General features: G+C 41.5%; 2 pseudogenes; both read right to left on the bottom strand.

Moving 5' to 3' along the window:
* Positions 1 to 13,007: 13,007 nt before the first annotated feature.
* On the bottom strand, positions 13,008 to 14,207 carry LOC148123124 (acyl-coenzyme A thioesterase 2, mitochondrial pseudogene; annotated as a pseudogene).
* A 6,299-nt stretch (positions 14,208 to 20,506) lies between these two features.
* On the bottom strand, positions 20,507 to 21,427 carry LOC125398816 (olfactory receptor 7A17-like; annotated as a pseudogene).
* Positions 21,428 to 25,464: the final 4,037 nt, after the last annotated feature.

The raw sequence follows: 25,464 nt of genomic DNA on the forward strand, positions 1-25,464 counted from the left end.
CTGAGCATTCAGGTGCAAGAGACTGGAGACTTCACCTACTTTGTTCAGTTTTGCATTTTCACAGTGATAGTAAACGTGTGTGCATTATATAGAACAATAACAACAACAAAGAAAATTAGAGTTTGTGGTATACAGAAATGCTAGGGACTATAGACAAAGTAAATGAGTTACAAACAATTGTATGTTAAAGACTTTGATCTCTCATCAAGAATTAAATAAAAACACAATACCAATAACTGAGTGTGATTATCTTTCTATCTATCTATCTGTCTGTCTGTCTATCATCTATTACTTAGCAATGACCTACACTAAATACTCAATAAAAAAATATCCTCTAATATTTTGACCAACTGAAGCAGCATGATTATTACACATTGACAATGGTGGTTTCGAACATTTAGTTCAAGGTGAGAACACATTTTAGTTAACTTTTGAAACCTTCAACATATAAAGGCTAAAATTTGTTTGGGTTAGATGAGATGAGAAACTCAGAAGAAAAAAGATAGATATATTTCACTTAGGAAATTGTTTGAATATGTATGGCCAAAATATGGAGCAACTCCAAAAGTATGTAAATATTAAACTGGAAAATTCTTTTCGCATGCTTATAAGTAGAAAATAGTTATAGGATAGCAATGATAAGCAATTCAGAGCAGGGCTGTAACTCAGAAATAACTAATGTTATAACTTCCTCCTCCTACTCACCATACATAATGTGTAATTTTTCCCTGTCCAACTAATGAACTATTAGTATCTTTGACCTATGCCCTGCATACATGAAATCTCCTCAAGCCTCTTAAGTCTCTATTTAATTACCTCCCATTGCCACCACTTCACAGTCAAAAATAATTCAGAATTGCTGACTTGAAGGCTCACTTCTGTTCCTAGCATACCAATTACACAAATTGGTGATTTTCTTGAAGAAGCAAGAAAGCATCCACAGCCACCACTGAGCCGTCCCTCAGATCAGCTTGGCTGGACATACTCTCTGGTGACTTTAAACAAATGCTCTTGTCTTCTGTCTTTCACAATCTTTGCTGCGGTGTCCTGAGTCTCACCTGGATGAGTTGTCTAAACAGAAAGTTTCTGTGTGGAAGAACATTTACCCCCAGAAGACTGACAGAGGAGACTGATACTGTGTAATAGAAGGCAGGGAGTCAGCCTTAAAAGCCTGGAATATTGAGAACATTAAAGAAAATAATCATGTCCTGCACAAACCAAAATTGTACACACCAAGGGAAAACAGTAGGGACAGTATTTACAGCTATGCATGTGTGCTCATTAGGTACTTTCCATCTCATTATTCCTCCATTCAGTCATCTCCCCATGGGATGTGACTCTTCATAGAAACTGATTTCTTTCCTGCTGATTCCTGTTCCCCTAGACAACTGATTGTTTTCAAGTGAATCATTTGTGGATATTGTTATGTCTCTTTGGACTTTCATGTTGTTCAGAGATCTAAAGTTCTAACTCAGTCCTCAGACTTCCTATTAAAGTTCGTTCCAGTTTACGATTACTGAATCTCTCATTGCTGTGTTCCATATATCCCAAACCCATCTTTTGTACTTGGGAGACTGTAACTGATAAATCTATGTTTTAATATTCCTCTTTTATAAAAGGCACGAAACTATGATTCCCTGATACAAAGCCATGAAATATAGAATACATTTCACAAAACAATTACTAATATCAAGAGTTTAAGAAAAATAGTGTTTCCATTTACTTTATAACTTACAATTATTCAATATGCCCTAAATATTATATATTTAAAGTAAACATAACTTCAGTATTTAATATGTAATTAACATATATTATTGTATAATACATATTAACTATTATTACATCTTTCTGAATTTCATATATATTCTTAATCCCCCTCCTACTGAAACCCTTCTTGCCAGCAATTCTCCCTACTACTTTCATGTCTTTTTTTATATTATGCTCTGAGCTTCCTTAGAGCCCCTTGCATGAGCTGTGGGTCTCTATATTGAAAGACCCCCGCCTGGCTTAGCTGCTGTAATGCCATATTATAGCAAGGCTTAAACTAAGAACTAGGGCTCATAATAAGGTCACAGATGATATTGTCAAGTCTGCATAACAGGATGCCTGTGGTTAGACATAAGGAGTTTTGCCACCCACATGAGAAAGATAAGGGGGAGGAACGGAAAGTCCCCAAGCTGCCATGCACCCAGCAGAGAGCCAACACCCTGTCTCAGGCATGACCTCATGGCCTCATTAAAATTGACCAATGAGACTCCTGTAACTAGGCATCTGCTTCTGTACGCCTGCTTCTGCCTACCCCAACTCCATATAATCTGCCCCAAAACCCAGCCCGGGGCGCTCAGTCCTCCACGTGACTGTAGCACCCACAGGCCCTGTGTGAACAATAAAAATTGCCTCTTGCTCTTGCATCCAGTGACTCGGACTTGGTTCTTGGGCGAGGGTCTTCAATTAAAAACACCCTCTGGGGGTCTTTCATATTTGAGGCTTGTCCTGGATCCAGAGACCCCTGCCCAACCCACCCGACAACCCACCGGGAGGTAAGATGGCCAGCCACTGCTTGTCCCTGTCTGTCTGCTGTTTTGTTCTGTCTTTAATGTGCTGTGCTGCGTCTGTAAAATTGACTCGGATCCGTGGTCGTTTAGAACTCTGGGCAGCTTGGGAAGGAGCTAACGAGCTCGGACGTCTACCCCGCCACCCTGGAAGACGTTCCAGGGGTTCCAAGAGCTCGCCTTTTGGGGGCTCAGTACGTGTCTGAAGGATACGTTGTTCTGCAGGGGGAACGGGGACCTCACATCTCTGACTCCCCATCTGAATTTTTGCTTTTGGTTTTACGCCGAAATCGCACAGCGCGTCTGTTAGCCGGTTGTCTGGCATTTTTGTCTGTTTTATTCATTTGTATTATATCCTACTGTGAAATAATCATGAGTCAATCCATGACTATCCCCCTAAGGTTGACTCTAGATCATTGGACTGAAGTCCGTGACCGTGCCTCCAACCAGTCGGTTGAAGTGAAGAAGAAGAAATGGCAGATATTATACACTTCTGAATGGCCCACCTTTAACGTGGAATGGCCAAGGGATGGGACTTTTAACATTACTACTATTTTACAGATCAAGGAAAGAGTCTGTGACAAGGGACCTCATGGGCACCCAGACCAAGTTGCCTACATCGTCACCTGGGAAAGCCTGGCTGGCAATCCTCCTCCCTGGGTAGTCCCATTTGTCCTTCCCAAACTACTATCTTTGACCTCTCCCACTGCTCCCCCATCCCACCCAAACCCCCTTCCTCCTCTCTCTACCCTACCCTAATTAAGAAGGATCCCCCAAACCTGTTTTGCCACCTGACTCAGATACCGCCCTTATAGATCTCCTGTCCGAGGACCCCCCCTCCTTATCACCCACCCCCACAGGCACCACAGCCTGCCGCTCAGCCGGTAGGATTGAGGACTGGCCCAAGTCAGTCTCCTCAGCCTCAGGAGAAACCTGACACCACCACGGCAGAGGCTCCCTCACCTCCCAATTCCCTGTCATGGGGTGCCTACGGAGGCGTAGGGAACCAGCCTCTTCAGAAGGCACCTCACACTCACAAGCTTTCCCCCTGCGTCAGGGGGGTGATGGCCACTTACAATATTGGCCCTTTTCTGCCTCTGATCTCTAAAACTGGAAACGACATAACCCCCCCTTTTCAAAGGACTCTGTAGCTTTAACTAACCTGATTGAATCCATCCTTGTCATCATCAGCCCACCTGGGACGACTGTCAACAATTGTTGCAGACACTCCTTACATCCTAAAAGAGGCCTAGCATTCTCCCTTTCTTCGGCTTCCTTCCTAAGTCTTTCCTCCCTCTGTTCCAACTCTCTATGTAGGCATTCTTCCCTCTCATCAGGAGTCTCCCTTTTGTTAAAAATGTGTTCTGCTTCTTTCAATAAATCCTGAAGGGTACATTCCCGGAGATTATCTAATCTCTGTAATTTATTTCTAATGTTATGCGCTGACTGTCAAATAAAGGACATGGAGACATTTGCAGCCTGCCCTGGGTCCTCAGGATCATAAGGGGTATACATACGATAGGCCTCTTTTAGTCTTTCTAGAAAAGCAGCAGGAGATTCCTCAGAGCCCTGCATTACCTGCTTTACCTGAGTCAAATTGGTGGGGTGGCACCCTGCTCCTCGGAGACCCGCTATGAGCAACTGGCGGTAAAGGCGTAGGTGTCCCCTACCTGCCTCCATGGTGAAGTCCCAGTCTGGTCGTGTAAGGGGAAAAGCTGCATCCAGCTCATTTGGCAACTGAGTTGGCCTCCCATCGTCTCCCAGGATGCCCTTCCGAGCCTCTAGGAAAACCTTTTGTTTTTCCTCGGATGTAAGGGCTGATGATGATGAGGATGGATTCAATCAGGTTAGTTAAAGCTACAGGGTCCTTTGAAAGGGAGGTTATGTTGTTTCCAGTTGTAGAGATCAGAGGCAGAAAAAGGCCAATATTGTAAGCGGCCATCTCCCCCAACACAGGGGGAAAGCTTGTGAGTGTGAGGTGCCTTCTGAAGAGGCTGGTTCCCTACGCCTCCTTAGGTGCCCCACGACAGGGGAATTGGGAGGTGAGGGAGCCTCTGCCGTGGTGGTGTCAGGTTTCTCCTGAGGCTGAGGAGACTGACTTGGGCCAGTCCTCAATCCTACCAGCTGAGTGGCAGGCTGTGGTGCCTGTGGGGGTGGGTGATAAGGAGGGGGGTCTTCGGACAGGAGATCTATAAGGGCGGTATCTGAGTCAGGTGGCAAAACAGGTTTGGGGGAATCCTTCTTAATTAGGGTAGGGTAGAGAGAGGAGGAAGGGGGTTTGGGTGGGATGGGGGAGCAGTTGGAGAGGTCAAGGACGGTAGCTTGGGAAGGACAAAGGGGACTACCCAGGGAGGAGGATTGCCAGCCAGGCTTTCCCAGGTGACGATGTAGGCAATTTGGTCCAGGTGCCCATGAGGTTCCTTGTCACAGACTCTTTCCTTGATCTGTAAAATAGTAGTAATGTTAAAAGTCCCATCCCTTGGCCATTCCATGTTAAAGGTGGGCCATTCAGAAGTGCATAATATCTGTCATTTCTTCTTCTTCACTTCAACCGACTGGTTGGAGGTCACGGTCACTCTAGGCCCAATGATCTAGAGTCAAATTTAGGGGGGTAGTCATGGATTGACCCATGGTTATTTCACAGTAGGATATAATACAAACGAATAAAACAGACAAAAATACCAGACAACCGGCTAACAGATGCATTACGCATTTTCAACATAAAACCAAAAGCAAAAATTCAGATGGGAAGTCAGAGACGTGAGGTCCCCGTTCCCCCTGCAGAACAACGTATCCTTCAGACACGTACTGAGCCCCAAAAAGGCGAGCCCCTGGAACGTCTTCCAGGGTGGCGGGGGAGAAGTCTGAGTTCGTCAACTCCTTCCCAAGCCACCCAGAGTTCTAAACAACCACGGATCCGAGTCAATTTTACAGACGCAGCACAGCACATTAAAGACAGAACAAAACAGCAGACAGACAGGGACAAACAGTGGCTGGCCATCTTACCTCCCGGTGGGTTGTCGGGTGGGTTGGACAGGGGTCTCCAGATCCCGGGCGAGCCCCCAATATGAAAGACTCCCAGAGGGTGTCTTTAACACTTAGAAACCCTCGCCAAAGAACCAAGTACGAGCCACTGGATGCAAGAGCAAGAGGCAATTTTTATTGTTCACACAGGGCCTGTGGGTGCTGCAGTCACATGGAGGACTGAGCGACCCCAGCTGGGTTTTGGGGCAGATTATATGGAGTTGGGGTAGGCAGAAGCAGACGTACAGAAGCAGATGCCTAGTTACACAGGTCTTATTGGTCAATTTTAATGAGGCCATGAGGTCATGCCTGAGACAGGGTGTTGGCTCTCTGCTGGGTGCATGGCAGCTTGGGGACTTTCCATTCCTCCCCCTTAATCTTTCTCATGCAGGTGGCATAACTCCTGGTGTCTAACTGCAGGCATCCTGTTTGTACAGACTTGACAATATCATCTGTGACCTTATTAAGAGCCCCAAGATCTTAGTATGAGCCCCTAGTTCTTGGTTCAAGCCTTGCTTATAAAATGGCATTTCAGCAGCTAAGCCAGGCAGGGGTCTTTCATTCTTAACACACATATTTTAAAGTCAAATACCTTTCTTAGCAGTTCCTAGAAACAAAGCTCTTTCTCCAGTCCAGAACACAAAAGACAACACAATCAACACAATAACATATATATCTAGACTTTCTATCTTTTGAGGCCCTCAATTAACTTTCCTGCTTCCTTTTTATTACTTCCCTACTGGCCAATTTTCCACAGGGCACCCCTCAGAGTGTCTCTGGGGATGAATACACACATACTCATTTTAATATGACTTGGCTTGTTCCAAGTCTGGAACATTTAAACCCCCTCCTGTACAAAATCTTTGACTGTCTTCCTTGTTACTTCTGTGCCTTGTTGCTTTAAGAGTTTCAGTTACTTTCTGAGGCCTTTCAATTCACCCTCCTGCCTCTTTATACTTGCTTATCTTTAGGAGGATGTCCCTCAGAGTTATCTCTGGGGATGAAAAATAAAAACACTTTACCTTCCCCAATACTCTCCTAGATTTAGCCGGCAGCTGGAGTGACCCCATTCACATATCCCCACTTTCCAGATCTTGGTGGAACCTCCACTTACTGCAGCCTGTGCAGCCTGGATAGCCAAGACTGGCGGGAGGTGCTGGGATTGAGACACAGAGGCTTCTTTTCAGGTGGAAGAACAGCCACCTTTATTTTGCCCAGCAACCTTTTATACCTCTACTCCTTCTGTGGAGACCCACTGGTCAGAAAAAACACAAACATCCTTGTCAATTACAGACCACAAGGAAGTTCCCCTGCCGGTCAGGGGGAGTGAGGGCAGCTGGATCACAACATTTTTCCATTTAATTTGATGTCAGCTGCCAGCTTGCTGTATGTTGCCTTTATTATGTGTAGCTATATTCCTTGTATCTGTGTTCTCTCCAGAACTTTTATCATGAAGGGGTATTGGATTTTTGTCAAAGACTTTTCAGCACCTAATGAGAAGATCATGTGGAATTTTTCTTTCAGTGTGTTTACATGGTGGATTACATTGACAAATTTTTCCTATATTGAACCATCCCTGAATCTCTGGAATGAAGCCTGCTTCATCGTGGTGGATGATATTTTGATATGTTCTTGCATTCAGTTTGCCTGTAATTGTTTTGAGTATTTTTGCATTAGTGTTCATGAGGGAGACTGGTCTGTAATTTTCTTTCTTTTTTATATCATTGTGTGGCTTGGGTATCAGGGTAACTGTGGTCCCATAAAAAGAATTTGGCAATATTTATTTTCTTTTCATTGTGCAGAAAAATTTGAGGCATATTGTTATTATCTCTTCTTTAAAATTTTAGTAGAATTCTGTGCTGAAACCATCAGGCCCTGGACTTTTTTTGGTGACAGACTTCTAATGACTGTTTTTATTTTCTTAAGGGTTATATGTCTGTTTAAATTATTTATCTGGGCTTCATTTAATTTTTGTATGTGATACATATCAAGAAAGTTTTCCATTTCTTTTAGATTCTCCAATTTTGTGATATACGGGTTTTAGAAATATGACTTAAGGAATCTCTGTATTTCTTCAGAATCTGTTGTTATATTCCCCTTTTCCTTTATGATTTTCTTAATTTGGATATTTTCTCTCTGCCTTTTGGTTATTTTTGTATAAGGGTTTGTCTATCTTGTTGATTTTCTCAAAGAACCAACTCTGTTTTATTGTCTCTTTGTATGGTTCTCCTCATTTCAAATTCACTGATTTCAGCCTTGAGTTTGATTGTTTCCTATTATCTACTCCTCCTGTGTGAGTCTACTTCCTTTTGTTGGAAAGCTTCCAGGTGTACTGTTAAATTGTTAATGTGAGTTTTTTCCAAATTCTTCATGTGGGCATTTATTTCTTTGAACTTTTCTCTTAGCACTGCTTTCATTGTCTCCCAAAAGTATGGCTATTTTTTGGATTCATTTTCATTGAATTCTAGGAAGCCATTAATTTCTTGCTTTATTTCTACCTTGACCCAGTGGTGCTTAAGGTGTTAAGTTTCCATGAGTTTGTAGGTTTTCTGTAGTTTGTTTAGTTGTTGAACTCTAACTTTAACCAATGGTTGTGCAATAAGATACAAGGGGTTATTCCAATGTTTTTGTATGTTTTGAGATTTTCTTTATTAAGAAGTATGTGGTCAGTTTTAGAAAAGGTTCCATGAGATACTGTGAAGAAGGTGTATTCTTTTGTGTTTGAGTAAAATGTTATGTAGATGTCTATTAAATCCTTTTGATTCATAATATCTGCTAATTCCCTTGCTTCTCTGTTAAGTTTCTGTCTCAACAATCTGTCCATTGGTGAGAGTGTAGTGCTGAAATCTACCACTATTAGTATGTGGGGTTTTGATTCTGGTTTAAGATTTAGTAATGTTTCTTTTACAAATGTGGGTGTCCTTGTATTTGGTGCATAGATGTTCAGAATTAAGACTTGATAAATTTTTCCCATGATTAATATGAAATGTCCTTCTCCATCTTTTTTTGATTTATTTTAGTTTTAAGTCTATTTTGTTAGCTATTAGGGAAGGTGCACCAACTTTTCTTAGGTCCATTTTACTGGAAAATTTTTACCAAACCTCTCTGAGGTAATGTCTGTCTTTCAAGTTGAGATGTCTTTCTTGTATGCATCAGAAGGATAGATCCTGTTTTGTACCCATTCTGTTAGCCTTCATCTTTTTATTGAATTGAGTCTACTGATATTAAGAGATATTATTGACCAGTGATTGTTAATTCTTGTTTTGTTTTGTTTTTTCTGTTTGTTTGTTTTGGTGGTGGTGATTGCTGTGTGTGTTTCCCTTCTTTGGGTTTTGTTGTTGTGAGATTACCTACTGCCTGTGTTTCATGAATGTAACTGAGTTCCTTGGGTTAGAATTTTCCTTCTAATATTTTCTGTAGTGCTGGATTTTTAAAAGTTGTTTTTATTGAGCTATATATTTTTCTTTTTCCCCTCCCCTTCTACCCTTTTCCATAATCCTTTACTCAGGAGATCTTGTATTTTTATACTTCCCATGTAGATTAGATCGATGTATACCTCTCTTAGGGTCCTCATTGTTGTCTAGGTTCTCTGGGATTGTGAATTGTAGGCTGGTTTTCCTTTGTCTAAAAGCTACTTAGGGATAGTACAGATTATATTTGTCTTTCTGGGAATAGGTTACCTTACTCAATATGATGTTTTCTAGATCTATCCATTTGCCCACAAATTTCAAGATGCCATTTTTCCCTGCTGTGTTGTAGTCCATTGTATAAATGTACCACATTGTCTTTATCTACTCTTTGGTCAAGGAGCATTTAGGTTGTTTCCAGGTTCTGGCTATGACAAACGATGCTGCTATGAATATCATTGAGCACATGACTTTGGAGTATGATTGAGTATCCATTGATTATATACCCAAAAGTAGTATTGTTATATCTTGAGGTTGGTTGTTTCCTAATTTTCTGAGAAATTACGATACTGATTTCCAAAGAAGCTGGACCAGTTTTCACTCCCATCAGCAATGTAGGAGTGTTTCCTTTACCCCACAACCTCTCCAGCATAAGTTGTCATCAATGTTTTTTATGTTAGCCATTCTTACTGGTGTAAGATGGAATCACAGAGTTGTTTTGATTTACATTTCTTGGATGGCTAAAGATGTTAAACATTTCCTTAAGTGTCTTTAAGTCATTTTAGATTCCTCTGTTGAGAGTTCTCTATTTAAGTCTGTACCATATTTTGTTGGATTATTTGTTCTTTTAATTACCAATTTCTTGAGTTCTTTGTATATTTTGGAGATCAGCCCTCTGTCCAATGTGGGGTTAGTGAAGATCCTTTTCCATTCTGTAGGTTGCTGTTTTGTCTTGTTCACCATATCCTTTGCTTTACAGAGGCTTCTCAGTTTGGGGAGGTCCCATTTATTAATAGTTCCAGTGTCTCTGATACTGGGATTATATTTAAGAAATGGTCTCCTGTGCCAGAACATTCCAGTGTACTTACCATTTTCTCTTCTATGACGTTCAATGTGGTTGGTTTTATTTTGAAGTCTTTGATACAATTGAACTTGAGTTTTGGGCATGGTGATAGATATGAATCTATTTTCATTCTTTTATTTGCTGACATCCAGTTATGCTAACAGCATTTCTTGAATATACTTTTTCTCTTTTTTCTTTTTAGTGCTGGATTTTTGGATAGTATTTTTAAAATCTCATCACAAAATATCTTGTTTTCTCCATCTATGGAGATTAAAACTTTTGCTAGCTATAATAGTCTGGGCTGGCATCCAAGGTCCCTTAATGTCTCCAAAACATCTACATGGAATTTTATGACTTTTAGAGTCTCCATTGAGAAATAGGGTGTAATTCTGATAGGTCACCTTTATATGCTACTTAGCCCTTTTCCTTTGCTGCTCTTAAAGTTCTTTTTTGTCTATAAAAATCTAATTTTTATTTTAATAAGAATGTTAATACTTAAGGTTCCCCTTTAATTCATAATATAAAAGAACTTTTTGGAGAGGCACTATTTATAGCTTACATTTTAATTATGAGCATGCACGAGTGTGGGGGGGGGGGGCGCAGCCAAATTCTCCATCATCAAGATGGCGCTGACATCCGGCTTCACCGCCAGGTGAACGCACACGTGTTGGTAACTTTTTACTACTGTGTCCCCGCCTACTCCCGAGGCATCACCTAGGACTGGGAGCAGCGGACCAATCCAAGAGTGACACGTCCGAAGCAGGGTCTGTTTCCTATATAAGGGATGGGTTCCATCATATCTGGGTCCCCGGCCATGTTGGCTGATGCTCGCTCTCCCAAGTGGTATTAAAGCCATTCCTGCAGAAGGATCCTAGTGTTCCGTCTGGTTCTTGCTGGCGAGGATAGCGTGGGACAACTGGTGCCGAATCCCTCGGGACGCCAAGGAATCCTGACCACCGCACCTACAGGGATCTCTTGGATTCACCTTGGATTCACCTTATCTACTTAAACAGAAAGGGGGAATATTGACAGAGCTGCCCCCGACGCCAAGGGTGGCCATTGCCATGGCTCTGTTCACCATAAATTTTTTAAATCTGGATGATAATGGCCAAAATGCTATAACACGACATTGTTCGGATCCGCAGCGGCCCAAAGACTTGGTTAAGTGGAAAGACGTGCTTTCTAATGAATGGAAAGGCCCGGATCCCATTTTATTGAGATCCAGGGGAACTGTTTGTGTCTTCCCACAGGATCAAGGAAGTCCATTCTGGCTGCCAGAGCGATTGACCCGAACAGTAAAGAGTGATCCACAACACACGGATTCGCCTGAGGACCTGGCTGCTGTTCCCCCTGCCATTTTGCAGATGGATGACAGAGCACCAATGGAGGACACTCTCAGCTTTCCCGAAGCTGTTACCAGTCAGCCATTGGATGGCGGTGTTTCCTCGATTTTTTACAACCAGTAAGACTCTGCCCCCCCCTACCGTCCTAGAGATGATTTATAAGCTTGGCCATAGAATTCCAGTCCTGGGTTGTGTCTTTCATTCCCCTACTTCAAAGAATGGGTGGGGGTGGAAATGTTTTTGGAACAGTCCTATGCTATGGAATAGCGTTTCTCCTCTGGATGGTCTGCTGACTCAAATCCCAAAGTCTTAGGGACAAAGTGGTTATTGCACAAGCGCTGGCTGCCCTAAAACAGGGGCCTCTACTGATGTGTGGTTATCTATGCTGAAGCAGTAAGGTTTATGCCAACCAGCTCCTACACCCCTAGGACAGTGGTCCATTGCACAGGGTGGAGTACTTGGCTTAGCTAGCCCTAAAGGTTGTCGAGCTGAAAAGCATCGCAGAGAGAATGGCCCTCTCTGAGAGATAAGTCGCCCTGCATAAGGGTTTCCTGCCGTATGTTCCCTTTCCCAGAAAAATGGCAGAGGGCAGGCCGGATAGGTTCCAGGTGTCATAAACCTAGGGACAGATTCTGTATAAGCCCATTTTAATGTTTCCACTTTGGGAAGTGCGACCTCTATCTTTATCTTCTGAGGGAGTTGCCTTTCTGCAAAGAAGTAATAATAAGGGAGAGATGTGGGGGGCCGCAGCCACATTCTCCATCATCAAGATGGTGCTGACATCCGGCTTCACCGCCAGGTGAACGCACACGTGTTGGTAACTTTCCACTACTGTGGCCCCGCCTACTCCCGAGGCATCACCTAGGACTGGGAGCAGCGGACCAATCCAAGAGTGACACGTCCAAAGGAGGGTCCGTTTCCTATATAAGGGATGGGTTCCATTATATCTGGGTCCCCAGCCATGTTGGCTGATGCTTGCTCTCCCAAGGGGTATTAAAGCCATTCCTGCAGAAGGATCCTAGTGTTCCGTCTGGTTCTTGCTGGTGAGGATAGCGTGGGACATGTGTGTGTGTGTGTAGATAACTTGTTGGTTCTCTCTTCCCATGTGGGTCCTGGGTTTTCAGCTTAGCAGCAAGCACCCTTGCCCACTAAGCCATCTCCCCAGCTCAACAGGCACGACTTTTATAAGAAAGTTTTAATTTCTTTGTCGTCTTATGGCACCAAGGCAAGAACTCAAAACACTATTCACTATCCCAGAAAGACAAGCACATCTCCACTCTGCTATATCTGCAGTCCCTCAGAGGCACTTATTGTATTACATAAAGAAAAAACTTACACTGGGCATAATGGTTAAAGTCTTTAGTTCCAGCACTAGGGAGGCAGAAGCAGGTGAATCTAAGGAAGTTCAAGGCCAGCCTGGTCTATAAAGTGAGTTCCAGGTCAACTAGGGCTACACAGAAAAACTCTTTCTCCAAAAAAAGCAAAAAAGGAAAGAAAGAAAAAACTTTAAGGAATTAGAATGTGTCCAGATGAACTGGCTAGAATGGATACTCTGATAGTATATTTAAGACTTTCTCCAAAACCATAATATAGTGGGTAATATTTGAGGAGTCACATCCTAATTCTTACTACCCAGGTGTTTATGGAAGAAAGTCTGGAGTTGCTGCCACGCATCCACCTGGGCCATGGCATGAGGCTTAGGCTCCCCTCCAAAGGTGGTATTAGTACCCACCAGGACTTCTATGCCAGCCTTGTACAGAGGGAAGTAAAGGGGCTCAATATAGTGCCCCGCTTCTGGGTAGCTGATGATTTAGGGCTTCTCCTTCCCATGGGCCTGTAAGTGTTTGGAGATCTCATCGGCATAGAACTCACCCTTCCAGTTGTGGTCATACTGACCCACAAGGAACAGCAAGGTGGTGTCAGACCTTTCCACAGGGATGAAGCTCTTCATCTCTACCAAAGGGCTTTGAAACCCTTCCACAACATCCAAGAGGCCATCTTTGGTCTCTTTGACTTCATCTCTCAGAAGAGACACAGAAGGGATAGCCTCATCCTTGTAGTATATGGTGTTCCCAACAGCAGCCACAGAGCCATTGATGAAGACAGCAGCTTTGATGCCCTTCAGGAAGGAGGCCATAGCAAGGCCAAGTTCACCCCTTTTGGAAATCCCAAGAATCCCAATTCCTGAACCTTTTACCTCAGGGTGACTAAGTAGGTAGTTCATGGCTTCTTCAAAGTACTCTATGTGCATGGTTGCCATGCCCTTGGGGAGGTCATCATAGTTATAATAAGCCAGAGCCAAGACAGCAAAGCCCTTCCCAGTCAGCAGACTTGCTCGCTACTCCAGAAGGCCACCTCCAACTCCAAAAAGATCCACAATACCAGGATAGGGCCCATGTCCTGGAGGTAGGAAGAGCTGGCGCTCACACGGCCCTCGCGCAAGGGAACACCGCGCCCCTGGAGCCATGAAGTGAAGCTCCTGCACCGCCTGCGACAGCAGCCACCCGCGATCGGGCTCCTGGCCGTCCAGTACCTCCAGCTCCACCACGAAGGGCATCTGCACGTCGCGCTTGACCAGGCGCCAGAAAGGCTTATCGGGCTCCATGGCCCAGAGCAACCCCATGGGCTCGAGGTGGAGGGGAACCTGGCCGCGCATGGCGATGCTCAGCGGATAGTCCCAGCAGCTCCAGGATCAGCATTGCGTTTGTCCTCTCAGGGACCCAAGTGCTCCAGCCACCAGGACCAAAGGGCTGCGCCCTGCTCTTGCAGCCCTATTGACACAACCTGTTCGCAGGACAGCGAGAAGCAAGGCCACCATTTTGCTTCTTCACTTCAGTCCCCAGTTTTGGGGGGTGAGTTAGGACTAAAGTTTTTTATTCTGTATCTTTAGTATGTTGATTATTATGTGGCAAGGGAACTCTTTTGGGTCAGTCTATCAGGTGTTTTGTAAGCTTCTTGTACCTTTATAGGCATGCCCTTCTTTAGATTCAGTAATTTTTCTTCTATGATTTTGTTGAATAGGTTTTCTGTGCCTTTGAGGTAGGATTATTCTCCTTCTATTCCTATTATTCTTAGATTTGAGCTTTTCGTTGCTTCCCAGATTTCCTGGCTGTTTTATGTTAGGAATTTATTGGATTTAACATTTTCTTTGACTGATAAATCTCTTTCCTCTATCATATCTTCAATGCCTTAGATATTTCTCTTGCTTTCTTATATTCTGTTGGCGATGCTGGCATCTGTAGTTACTTTCACTTTCACAGATTTTCCATTTCCAGAATTCCCTCATATTGTATTTTCTTTATTGTTTCTATTTCAGTTTTCAATTCTTGAACAATTTCCTTCACCTGCTTGATTGTTTTTTTTTTTTACTTTCTTTAATGGATTTATTGACTTCCATTTTTTTTGTTTTTCTTTTCCTTGACATTACAGATCTGAAGGCATTACAAGGCAGATCATGTTACCAAAAATGGCCCAAGCTCAGGGAGTATGCTCCTGTCCCTCCCTGTGGAGATGCCATCATCATAAGCATAGAATACAAAGCATCTTCATCTCCATGTCTCATATTCCTTTCCTGCTCAGAGGTGCTAGGCAGAATCTCTGGTGTGATTCCTCTTCAAGTCACAGTTGAACACCAGTTGGAGACCCTTGAGCTAAAGAAGGATCCTGTCCCCTTCTCTCTAAGAGACTCTCCTTAAGTCTCCACTCCTGAGGGCCTCTCTCCATAAGGCCAGTGTTTTGGAAATGCCTTGCTACCTTGGGAGTTCAGTCCAGTGCTCCAATGTGGGTCTCTGTCTCTATCTCCATCCATCTCTGGATGAAGGTTCTATGGTGATATTCAAGATAGTCATCAGTCTGATTACGGAACAAGGCCAGTTCAGGCACCCTCTCCTCCACTGCCCAGGGTCCTAGCTGGGAACATCCCCATGGATACCTGGGAACCCCTCTAGAGCCAAGCCTCTTGCCAATCCAAAAATGGCTCCCTTAATTAAGATATCTACTTCCCTGCTCCCATATCTGTCCTTCCTCCCTCTCAACCATCCCACCCCCCCCCAACCCTCCCATTCTCCCTTCTCTCTCCTCCTTCCCCTTCCCCCCACCCTACCCCCACATCCATGCTCCCAACTTTTGCCTGGAAATCTTGTCTGCTTCCAATTTCCAGGAGGATCTATATATGTTTTTCTTTGGGTTCACCTTATTACCTAACTTCTCTAGGATCACAAAATATAGGCTCAATGCCCTTTGTTTATGGCTAGAGTCCACTAATGAGTGAGTATATAGCATAATCATATTTTGGGGTCTGGATTATCTCACTCAGGATAGTGTTTTCTATTTCCATCCATTTGAATGCAAAATTCAAAATGTCATTGTTTTTAACCACTAGTACATTAGTAGTACTCTAATGTGTAGATTTGCCATACTTTGTTTTATCCATTCTTCTATTGAGGGACATCTAGGTTGTTTCCAGGATCTGGCTATTACAAATAATGCTGCTATGAACATAGTTGAACAAATGCTTTTGTAGTATGATTGGACATCTCTTGTGTATATTCCCAGGAAGTCCAAATGGATTAAGGACCTCAATATAAATCCAATCACACTGAGCCTGATAGAAGAGAAAGTGGGAAGTAGCCTGCAATACATGGGTGCAGGAGACCACTTCCTACATATAACCCCAGTAGCACAGACAATAAGAGCAACAACGAATAAATGGGACCTCCTGAAACTGAGAAACTTCTGTAAAGCAAAGGACACAGTCATTAAGACAAAAAGGCAACCTACTGAATGGGAAAAGATCTTCACCAACCCCACATCAGACAAAGGTCTGATCTCCAAAATATATAAAGAACTCAAGAAACTAGACATTAAAACTCTAAATAACCCAATTAAAAAATGGGGTACTGAACTGAACAGAGACTTCTCAACAGAAGAATTTCAAATGGCCAAAAGATACTTAAGGACACATTCAACTTCCTTAGCTATCAGGGAAATGAAAATCAAAACAGCTTTGAGATACCATCTTACACTTGTCAGAATAGCTAAAATCAAGAACACCAGTGATAACCTATGCTGGAGAGGATGTGGAGTAAGGGGAATACTCATCAATTGCTGGTGGGAATGCAAACTTGTACAACCACTTTGGAAATCAGTGTGGTGGTTTCTCAGAAAATTGGAGTCAACTTTCCACAACTTCTTTAAGGGAATTTTTCACTTCCTCCCTAAGAGCCTCTATCATCTCCATAAAGTAATTTTTAACTTCATTTCTTTGTGTTTCAGCTGCATTGGAATATTCAGGTTTTGCCATTGTAGGATCACTGGTTTCTAGTGGTGCCAAACTGCTCTTTTGGCTGTTGAATGTGTTCTTATCCCAGAATTTAGTCATCTGTTCTTCCAACCAGTGTGGTTTGTGCCTGTTCTTCCAACTTTTGTGATTTGCACCTCTTCCTATGTAGTCTGCTGTTCTTCCAACTGCTGTGGTTTGTACCTCTTCCTATGTAGTCTGCTGTTTTTCCAACTTTTGTGGTTTGCACCTGTGCCTATGTAGTATGTTGGAGTTGTGGGGAGGGCTTGCCACAGTAAGAATGTTCAGGTGTTTGGGGTTGGGCTGTGGAGTGGGTCTTGGTTGGACAGCATCCAATGTGGGGGGGGGCACAGCCCTGAACTAGATATCTCTCATGCTTGCAGGCTGGTGGGGACTGCACCAGAGCAGTGGGATTCCACAAGAGGTGGGGACAGGGTCCAGTTGTCTTGCTAGTGCTGGGATGGGAAGTGGAAGGGTTAATTTTGTTCTTTAGCATGGGGATATCATACTTTTCCAGCAGCATTTTTTGAGTATGCTTTTTGTCTTTTTCCTCTATTGTAGTAAAAGACAATGAACAAAATGACATACAACTGGTTAAGCAACAAAGATTAAGAGGCTGTAGAATGTTTACCTCTAAATGGGACATCTATAACCTATGCCTCCCACCAAAGACCCAGAGATCTTGAAAGGAGAGGGGCTGTGACAACCATAAATCCAGAGGCTGTTTGTGAGAATTATAAGGGAATGATGTTTGCTGCACAACATAGGCAGTTATATCTAAGAATCCACATTAGTTGTGATAGTAAGCTTTCTTTTCGTTGGTACATGTTTCAAAAACCCTTCCCACATCTATGTGGGTTCATTTCTGTGTACTCTGTTTTATTTATATTAGTTACCTTTTTATTACTGTGATAAACAGGATGCCCAATTCAACCTGGAGAAAGAAGATTTTATTTGTCATATAGTTCCAGATAGTTTAATATTCCATGAAGGCAGCAAGTTAGAGGCATTGTGTCAGGAACAGAAGCAGAGTGCTCACATCCTGAACCAGGAATGCTCACAGCCAAAAGCAGTAAGCAGGGGGAGCAAATTGGGAATGGCACAAGTCCTTAAAAGTCTTTTAAAGAACTTCCTCTCAATGATATGCTTCCTCTGACAAGATCATACTCTTAAGTCTTCACAAAAATCCATCACTAACTTGGAATGAAATGTTCAGATGACAAAGCCTGCAGGGACATTCTTATTTAACCTACAATTTTTCACTGCTTATATGTATATTTTATGCCAATACAATGCTGTATTTTTATTGTGGCATTATAGTATAGTTTTGGATAATCTATTATGATACCAATTGCAGTGTTCTCTCTGTTTAGAATGTTTTTTCCTATGTGACTCTTTGTGTTTTCATATGCATTTTGAAATTTTTCTATGTCTGTGAGGGATGGCATTGGAATTTTGATGGGAATCACGTTAGAATTTTGACAATATTCACAATATTAATTCTGCCAATTCTGGAACACAGACTGTCTCATTGTCATCTAAATTTTCTTTACTTTCTTTTTTCTTTCTCAATTTTTTGTTCTAAATGTCTTTCCTCTTCTTTGGTTATGACCATTCCTAGGTATTTATTTTTTGTGCCTTTTATGAATGTGATACTTTCCCCAAATTGTTGCTCAATTAAGTTCTTTACTGGTATATATAGAAGCTAGTAAATTTTCCCTTATTTTTTATTCTGTCTCTTAACTGGATATATTTATGAGACATAAAATAAGTTTTCTGATCGTATCTGGGATTCTGTTAAGTGTTGAACCATATCATCTGCAAAGAGGAATGATGTGACTTCTTCATTTCTCTTTTTTCCCTCTATTATTTCTTCTCTCATTGCTATAGCTAGGATTTCAAACAGTGTATTGGATAAGACTATGATATACACAGGACTGTGAGCTAAAATAGAAATGGAATTTGAAGTATAAGGGAATCTTCCTACCTCAAGACTTAACAATAGTACTCTTGGACGTATACCCAAAGGATATTTAACCATACTATAAAGAAATTTGCTCAGCTATGTTCATAGCAGCATTTCTTGTAATAGCCAGAATCTGGGAAAAAAACCTAGATGCACCTCAACCAAAGAATGGATAAAGGAAATGTGGTACATTTACAAAACAGAGTACTACTCAGCAGTAAAAAACAATAACATCTTGAAATTGGCATGCAAATGGATGGAGCTAGAAAAAAAAAACATCCTGAGTAAGGTAGCCCTGATCTAGAAAGACAAATACAGATACTTGCTCATAAGTGGATATTAGATGTAAAGCAAAGGATAATGAGCCTATTGTCCGTGACCCCAGAGAAGCTAGGTAACAAGAGAACAATAAGAGACGCATACATAGATTCCCCCACAGGGAATGGAAAATAGATAAGATCTCCTGAGAAATTTGGGAGTGTGGGTGTTGGGGAAAAGGGAGGACAAAGGGGAGAACATGGGGATAAGGAGGAGGGAGGAGATCTTGAGGGAATGGGATGGTTGAGATGGGGGGAAGGACAGAGAGGGAGAGCAAGGAAAAAGATATCTTGATTGAGGGAACAATTATGGAGCAAGCAAGAATCTTGGTACTAGAGAAATTTCCAGGAATCTGCAAGGACGGCCCCAGCTAAGACACTAAACAATTGTGGAGAATGTGCCTGAACTACCCTTGCCTTAGTCAGATTGATAACTATCTTAAATATCATCATAGAATCTTCATCCAGCAACTGATAGTAGCAGATGCAGAGACCCCTAGTGGAGCAATGGACTGAATTCCCAAATTCCATTTGAAGAGAGGGATAAACATTAATACAAGCAAAGGGATCAAGATCATGATGGGGATACCCACTGAAACAGCTTACCTGAGCTAAAGAGAGCCCACCGATTCTGACCCTACAGCGCGAGAACCAGCATAGGACCAAACTAGGCGGTCTGAATGTGGGCGACTGTGTGACTGGGACAGACTGTGTGACCACTAGCAGTGAGAATCAGATTTATCCCTACTACTTTTTCTGGCTTTTTGGAACCCATTCGCTTTGGGGAGGATACCTTGCTGAGCCTATATATAGTGGGGAGTACCTTGGCCCTGTCTAAAAGCAATGTGGTAGACTTTGGTGACTTCCCATGGGAAGCCTTACTCTTTCTGAGAAATGGATGAGGGGTGGGGTGAATGGTGGAGGAGGCAGGTGAAGAGGAGGGATTGGGAACTGGGATTGGTATGGAAAATGAGAAGATAGTTTTCTTAAATAAATAAACAAAATTTAAAAAATAATAAAATATAATCCCCAACTATAACATAGTAGTATTATATTACAAGAAGCGGTAATGAGCTCATCATACATGATATTAAGAATTCATATTGAAAAACTACAGTTTCTGATGTTCCTTCACCATGAATTTATATATTGAACTTTTGTATCGAGTGCTCTTTTTTAACTGTAAGAAAATTTACTACAATTTTAAAGATGAGAGCATTTATTTATTATGTATCATTTGAAATTATGCTTAAATATGTGGTATTAGATGATTGAAAATTTTGAAGAATTTCTTGACAAAATACAGGAAATGACAAAATGAAGATGGTTGAATATTTCAGTGATAATGAAGAATAATAAATAGAATTACAAATTGAGGAGTGAAGCTAAAGTCAGAGAAAGAGAGCTTCCAAGAATACAACAGCAGGAGCATATTCTAATTCTACAATGAGAACATAGCCTCTCCTATCTGACCTAAGGATCTGAATCCTGCAGTCATGGGGAATTCTTGAGGCTCAACGGGTGTGAATTTGTTTCTATCTCAAAAATTTTTTCACAGCACCTTTTATGTCTTTATTCCTCAGACAATAGATGAAGGGGTTCAACATAGGGGTGACCACACTGTACAAAACTGAGGCTCTTGCAGTTGACTGTGAGTTTTCTGTTACAACAGAACTCAGATATAGACCTATTCCTGTACAGTAAAATAAAGAGACAACAGAAAGATGGGATGCACACGTAGAAAAGGCTTTGTACTTCCCTTGCGCTGATGAGATGGCACCTATGCAGGAAAGAATCTTGTAGTAAGAGTAGAGGATGGCAATGAGGGATCCAGCTGCCAACAGCACAGGTAAAAAATACATGACAAGGACAATAACAAATTTGTCTGAACAGGTGAGTTGTAACACCTGATTCAGCTCACAGAAAAAATGATAAATTTTCAATTCAGTGCAGAAGGATAACTGCAGCACCATGAAGCCTTGTGATAAAATATGCAAGACGTTTGCTGTCCAGGACACCAGAACCATCAACACACAGAGCCTGGGATTCATGATGACTGTGTAATGCAAGGGCTGACAAATGGCCACATATCAGTCATAAGCCATTATGGTAAGCAGAAAGATGTCCAGTCCTGAAAAGAAAATGAAGGAAAGCATTTGGGTGATGCAGTCTCTATATATTATGAACTTACAATGTGACTGGAGGTTCATTAGCATCTTTGGTACAGTGGTGGAGGTGAAACAGATGTCCACAAATGACAAGTTGGAGAGGAAGAAGTACATGGGTGTGTGCAGGTGAGAATCTGAGATCGTGATCAGGATGATGAGCAGGTTCCCAAGCACTGTGACCAGGTACATGGCCAGGAACAATCCAAAGAGGACAGGCTGCCACCTTGGGTCTTCTGAAATTCCCAGAAGAAGAAATTGTGAAACGTGTGTTTCATTCTTTGACCCCATATGGTTTATGTTACTAGAAATTAAAAACAAAACAAAAAACAGGGGAAAATGTAATAATGAGATTATGTAACCATATAGAAACACTATTATATTCTACAGCCAATCCCTGTATTCCTGGATTTTTTTACATGATTTTAATTTTGCATTGTCCTCCCTCTAGTGTCTGGATCCATGTGAACTCTTTGGGGGCCAAGGCCTGAGAATAGCAGGAACAGCCCTCCTCTTTTGCAAAGCCCTGTAGACCCTTACCCATATAGCAAAGCCTGTGGAACCTTTGCTGTATAATTCTAGGCATGGCCCCAGGAGCATTCTTGCCTTGCTTCTGCTACAAAACCCATATTGCTGGTTACCTTTAGCTTTACTTTCTCAGCCATGTATAAAACAGCTATTGCAAAAGAAAAATTTCCCCCGATTGCTCTCCTCTGAGTCAGATAGAAGGAATGTTGTTAAAAATATACAGAAGACCTGTTCAGCTTCTAAAGCCTTTGATGTTTCATATATGACCATGAATTCAAGATTTTTAAAGAATAAGATGCTGATTTTCCAATAAACCCTGTAACTAGTCTCAAAGAATCAGAGTAGCTCATAAAATTTAATATTACATATATGTATAACTGTTCTGGGAAGAATTATTTTAACCACAAGAGTCTCAGGGAAATGCTAATAAATAGATGATATCCGGAGTTAATGGGAACAGTCTAGAGATGTGGGATAAGGAGAAACTTACACTTCTCTCATTTCTAATAACTCTGCTGCTCCCATAAGAAGTTGTCAGAGATGGACGTAAGGACAAGTGATAAACTGTTACGAGTTAATTTCCAGGTTATGTTGCCTATAGGCCAAATGGAAAAAGTTGGCATATCCCCCAGAGAAAATGGAATAGTTCAGAAGGTATAATGAATTGACCCAGCTTCGACCCAATAAGTTGATTGTTGTCACAAGCACACAAGACCACACAGCAAAAGTACAGCTTTGTTTTCTTCCTTTGCCCAATAAAGAAGCAGCCTGTGAGAACTCAGATCTTACCAGATGTAATATTAACAAGTAGAGACAAAACTGTCCCTCATCTTGCATGATGCTGTAACTGCAAATACTGCCCGCTGGACACACTGTTCTACCTGCAGGTGTGCCTAGTGAAAAAACTCCCTTTGTGGCTTGCAAAATGGCTGATGCTTCTAATATAGAAGCATCAGAACTATGGATAAATGGGTAATGGTTACCAGTGGGAAAGTTGGGAAATAGAGGGTAAAAGAACCAAAGGAACAAACTGGTAACTATTATAACCATTGTTAGAAACTTAAGAAAACAGATCTGATTCTAAAACCGTTCACGCAAACCAATGAAATTGTATAAATAAAAATGGTCCAGATTATCCAGAGCCACTTGTTTGAACAACAGGGTGGTCACAGTTTCTTCCTTGTGCCAACTTCACACATATGTCCCAGGTCATCAAAACCATCTGAAGCAAGACTACCAGCACCCTAGCCTTCTCCAACGTGGAAATCTTCACTCACTCTCAGCTTTACTCAAAAGCTATGCATTAAAACATTTAAACATTAATCCTTGTGATGGATTTTTTTCACCTTAACACAAACCTTGACATTTCTGAAAAGAGAGAAACTTAATTTTAAAAAAACAACTCCATAAGATTCAACTATGCAAGCTTGAGGCACAGTCTCCTGACTGGAGATTGATATGAGTGTGCTAAACCAATGGCCAGGTGGTTCTTGTATGAGAAAACAGGCTCTGCCTTAGTAGTTGGAGACCAAAAGAGAAAGACAAATCCAAAACCTTTTCCATCTCTCTAACAAACATATCTACCATTAGGTTTACAGAATGTCCTTAAACAAGGAAGGTAAGAAGACCAGGACCAAAACAACCAAGATCCAGTGTCTTGTTATTCCACAAGCCCTGCAACACTGTCTGTGTTGTATTTCTCTGAAGAAACAAAACACTAAGAAAAACAAGGAAGAGACTGCAGAATGTATCAAGCTTTTGGCAAACAGAATGAAGAAGACAAAAAACTTGGAGTTGGGTGGGTAGAGAAGAGATGAGCATATGGGGTGGGAAAAATAGGAACAAAATACATTGTATAAAATTTTTAAAAGAAATTTAAAAAGAGTCTTTAGTAGTAACAAATCATCAGAACTTGTGTCAGGGGAAAATGGTGAGAAACAAAGTACCTTTGATGCTGCTGAGACATGAAGGTACCATTGTAACTCAGATCATCCCTAGTTTCATTTGCATCTTAATGTAGCCGAAAAGGGGCTTTCTCAGTTGAAATTACCTTTTTGCTATTTGCACGTGACACATTTTTCATGCGTTCTTGCCTCTATAATATGTGTCTTATGTGTCTCACTTTGGAATATATTGAACAAACCTTGTCCTATCAAATCTATTCAGGCCCCCACAGCCATATAGACCGCACATGCACACAACACAAACACACACACATGTGTACGTACACACACACACACACACACACACACACACACACAAAGCACACAGTTCCTAAAAGCAAGTCACAAAACATGGTCTCATGACCTCATCTGATTCTTGGTCTCTTATTAGTATCATGGGCTTCTTGCCCCTGTCACACTTTGGACATTTTTCCTGTGTTATTCTAAAACTTTCCATTTTGAAGTCTTTGCAAAATCCAATTAGCATATTTCACTTCTGACTTTTGTTTCCCCCAACATGCGAAAACCTTCCAACAACATGTTCTCTGAAATCCTGTACTCAACGGAAAACTTCTTCTTCACTTTTAATTTAATTCTTTCTGTGGCTAATCCATGCTGCCGTCATATTAAACACTCCTTACATTCAGATGTAAGATTGATAAGTAGACCTCACCTGTTTGACTCACATTCTCACTTTCACAGTGTTAGTGAACATGTGTGAATATAGAGCAACAACAAAGTCAAAAGGAAAATTAAAATTTGTAGTATACAAAGAATTCCATGGGGCAATAGACAAAATGAAAGGGTTCCAGACAATTGTACTTTAAGGATTTGGATTCATCATCAGGAATTAAGTAAAAATAAAATACCAATAACTGAGCATGCTGTTTCCATCGACCTCCCTGCCCACCCATTCACCTATCCATCCATCCACATATCCATCTATTCCTTAGCAATAACCTACTCTAAAATACTCAATGACCAATAATCCTCTAATGTTTTGACCCACTAAAGCTGTTTTGTTGTTGGGAGGTTTTCGAATGTTGGTGGAAACAAAAGGCAGAACTAAAATATGCGTATTGGCTTTTCCAAAGATTCTATAAAAGAAAATTTTAGAATAAAACATGAAAAATATCCATACTGTGAGTGGGGCAAGAAGCAACTCCAAAATCAAAAATTCTACTGACATGCTTATTAGAACGAAATAGTTAAAGGATAGTAATAATTAACTTAGATCAGTACTGAAACTAAAAAATAAGTAATGTTCTATCTTCCTCCTCCTATTCATCATATGTAATGTGGAATTTCTTCTGTCCACCTAATGAACTGCAAGAACTCTTGACCTGTGCCCTGCTTGCATGAAATTCCCTCAGGACCCTCAATTTTTTTGTTTTAATTGGTCCCCATTGCTACCACTTTACAGTCAACAATAATCTTGAATTACTGACTTGAAAGTTTATTTCTTTTCCTAGCACATCATTACATGAATTGGTGATTTCCTTGAAGAATCAAGAAAGCATCCACAGCCAGCACTGAGCCATCCCTCACATCAGGTTGGCTGGACTGACTCTCAGATGACTTTAAGCAAATGCTTTTGTCTTCTGTCTCACACAATCTTTGACATGGTGTCTTTGAGACTCACCTGGATGAGTTGTCTAATCAGAAACTGTGTAGAAGAACAATTTGTCCCATTGAAGGCTAGCAAAGAAGACTGAAACTGTGTAATAGAAGGCAAGGAGTCAATCATAAGACTCTGAAATATTGAGGACATTAAAAGAAATAACCATGCCATGTGTAAACCAAAATGGTTTAAAAAACCAAGGGAGAGTAGCAGGGGTAGTATTTACAACTATGCAT

This window comes from Myodes glareolus, chromosome 2 (genome assembly GCF_982192425.1).
Source record: "Myodes glareolus chromosome 2, mMyoGla1.1, whole genome shotgun sequence".
NCBI classification, from domain to species: Eukaryota; Metazoa; Chordata; class Mammalia; order Rodentia; family Cricetidae; genus Myodes; species Myodes glareolus.